This window comes from Peromyscus leucopus, chromosome X, assembly GCF_004664715.2.
Source record: "Peromyscus leucopus breed LL Stock chromosome X, UCI_PerLeu_2.1, whole genome shotgun sequence".
Lineage (NCBI taxonomy): Eukaryota > Metazoa > Chordata > Mammalia > Rodentia > Cricetidae > Peromyscus > Peromyscus leucopus.
The window spans coordinates 56,451,808-56,455,486 of NC_051083.1; the positions used below are offsets into that span (position 1 = coordinate 56,451,808).

General features: G+C 39.1%; 1 pseudogene; it reads left to right on the plus strand.

Moving 5' to 3' along the window:
- Positions 1-496: 496 nt before the first annotated feature.
- LOC114706498 lies at positions 497-2,089 on the plus strand (annotated as a pseudogene).
- The last annotated feature ends 1,590 nt before the right edge of the window (positions 2,090-3,679 follow it).

The following is a 3,679-nucleotide window of genomic DNA, read 5'->3' on the forward strand; positions in this document are numbered from 1 at the left end:
CATCTTTGAAATGATTGGCAGGCATCCATAAGCGAAAAACCTGTATTATTCACCAGTTTTCACCTCAAGTTAGATTTAAAAAATTAAAAAATAATGCCTATAAGTATAAAACTTCTGGAAGAAAAAAAGGGGATTCACTATTAGAATGGACAGCAATTTGTCTGAATATGAATCAAAAGCAAAAATTAAAGACTGGGATTATAACAAGTTAAAGAGGAAAAGATCTGTCCAACAGGGTTACACACAACTAATGGAGTGAAGATAAAAACCTATACAAAGAGAGAAATTATGTGCAAAATATACAGCTGACAAGAAGTTGACATCTAGAATACACACACACACATACACACATACACACACACACACACACACACACACACACACACACACACACACACATCCAAAAATTCACTAGTAAAACAAAGCTATAAGAAACTTCACAGGCCAGTTGTCTGGAAGTTGTGGCTGCAGAGCATCTCCCCGAAAAGCTGTGAGGATGTTGTCCATGTACGTCACTGCAGCTGTGGCCGGTGCCCTACCTCGAAGGGCAGGGCTGGTCTCCAAAAATGTTCTGGGGACATCCTTCATTGGCTCAAGAAATCTCCATGCCTCTAATACTCAACTTCGGAATACTGCCACTGCTGAGATGTCCTCCATTCGTGAAGAGCAGATTCTTGGAGCTGACACATCTGTTGACCTCAAAGAGACTGGGTGTGTCTTAAGTATTGGTGATGGTATTGCCCGAGTACATGGGCAGAGGAATATTCAAACAGAGGAAATGGTAGAATTTTCTTCAGGCTTAAAGGGTATGTCCCCGAACTTGGAACCTGACAATATTGGAGTTGTCATGTTTGAAAATGATAAGCTAATTAAAGAAGGTGATATTGTGAAGAGAACGGGAGCCATTGCAGATGTTCCAGTTGGTGAGGAACTGTTGGGCCATGTTGTTGATGCCTTTGGTAATGCCATTGATGGAAAGGGTCCAGTTTGTTCCAAGACCTGTAGACAAGTGGACCTCAAAGCCCCTGAAATCGTTCTCCAAATCTCAGTGCTGTAACCAATGCAGACTGGCACTGAGGCTGTGGTCAGCATGAGGTTATTATTGGTGATAGACAGACTGGGGAAACATCAATTGCTGTCAACACAGTCATCAACCAGAAACTTCTCACTGATGGAAAGAAGAAGCTGTACTGTATCTATGTTGCTATTGATCAGAAATGGCCCACTGTTGTTCAGTTGGTGAAGAGACTGACAGATGCAGATGCCATGAAGAACACCACTGTGGTGCCAGCTACTGCTTCTGATGCTGATCCACTCAGTATTTGGCTCCTTACACTGGTTGCACCATGGGAGAATATTTTAGAGACAATGGCAAGCATGCTTTGATCATCTATGATGATTTATCCAAACAGGCTGTGGCTTACCGCCAAATGTCTCTCTTGTTGTACCAACCCTCTGGTCGTGAACCCTATCCTGAAGATGTGTTTTACCTGCACGCTTGGCTGCTGATGAGAGCAGCCGAGCTGAATGATTCTTTTTGTGGTGGCTCTTTGACTGCCTTACCAGTCACAAAAACCCAGGCTGGTGATGTGTCCACTTACATTCCAACAAATGTTATTTTATCACTGATGGACAGATCTTCTTGGAAAAAGAATTGTTCTATAAAGGCATTTACCCTTCCATTAATGTGGGTTTGTCTGTATCTCAGTCATGTCAGATCTGCTGCCAGACCAGGGCCATGAGATAGGTGGCGGGTACCATGAAGCTGGAGTTGGATCAGTATCAGGAGGTTGCTGCAATTCAACAGCTCTCGAGTTATGGTGTGTGTCTGACTGAGTTGTTAAAGTAAGGGCAGTGCCCTCCCATGGCTATTAAAGAACATGTGGCTGTTATCTATGCAGGTGTGAGGGGTTATCTTGATAAAATGGAGCCCAATAAGATCACAAAGTTTAAGAATGTTTTGTTTCATGTTATCAGCCAGCATCTGTCCCTCTTGGACAATATCAGAACTGACAGGAAAACCTCAAAACAATCAGATGCAAAGCTGAAAGAGATTGTAACAAACTTCTTGGCTGGTTTTGAACCATAAAGCCCCATGAATCCATGTCAGACACTGCTTTGGTTTTGTCATTTATTTTGGTAAAATCAGCTCCATTTGTAAAGGATTGCCCTCGTCCTCCTGATGTACAGAAATCACATAAATAAAAGTTCCATATTATGTTATTTAAAAAATTTCACAAAACAAATAGACCAATTAAAATGGACAATAAATGTAAATAGGCATTTCTCAAGAGACATCATGCAAATTACCACCAAATTTCTGTAAAATTTATAGAACATTACTGATTATTATGGAAATTCAAATAAAAACCATAGTGAGATATTGCCTTATGGCAGTTCCATTGGATAAATTTTTGAAGGCTAAACATGAAAAGTTCTGGTAAAGGTATGAAGAAAGGAAGATTTTTGCAAAATGTTAGGAGGAATGATAAAGTAGTATACAGTGTCCATGAAAAAGATAATAGAACCACCATTATAAAGTAAAAGTAAGGGTACCATTTGGTCAATCAATATCATTGCTGAGTTTACAAAGAAAATGAAATAAGAATGTTGAAAAAATATGTGCAGTTTGTGTTTACTGCCTCACTATTAATAATATCTAAAGAACAAGAAACAGCCTAAATTACCATCATTTGATGAATGAATGGATGATGAAAATGTGCTACTACATGTACCCAATAGACTAATATGATACATAAATAAATGAAAGCCTGTCATTTGACACAACGTGAATGAATCTGGTGATCACAACAGTAGAACGACTGTGAGAAAGAGGACCAAAGGGTGAGATAGGGTCATCTATATATGACATGAAAGGTGTACCATCTAATCCAAACAATGTGATCATCTAAACAAGGACTTATACAATGATAATACTCTGTCATTATGCATGGAAGAAATATCAAAAATCCTCACTCCTAAATGAAGAGCTGCAAGCTGAATGGGGGAGAATCAATCTTCTTTAGGGCCAAACTCATTGATAATTTATCTGATCCCAGGTGGTAGTCAGACCTAAACACATCCAAATGCAAGCAACACCTACTTGACTCAGTTTGTAAATATAGATGGAGCAATAATAAATTAATAGGAAGTTATGTGTTTGAAAAGAGAATGTGGGCATCATGTGAGGAGTTGTCTGGGGAGAGGGCGGAAATAATATAAATACAGTACTTATTTATGAAATTTTAAAGAAATAAAAAATAAAATAAAATTTAAATGCAAAAAGGTACTGGATGAAGCCTCTTTGATGACTATTGGCTAGGCATCAATCCATGAGTATGGCAGAATATCCTTAGGTATCATTACATTGGCATGTTTTCCTCCAGTCGTGTTTGCTTCTATTCTAGGTCTTTGGGTCATCCAGCTTCTGAGTCTTGGCACTCCAGGTAGTGTCAGGATTGGGCTCATTCTCATGGCATGGTATATTAGTCAGGGTCCTCTAGAGTCACAGAACTTACAGAATGAAGCTCTGTCTGCCTGTCTCATCTATCTATCTATCTATCTATCTATCTATCTATCTATCTATCTATCTATCTATCTATCTATCTATCTATCTATCTAAAGTTGACAACCAAGAATAGCCATTACACATGGCTTTCTGGCTGGACCAGTCACTAGT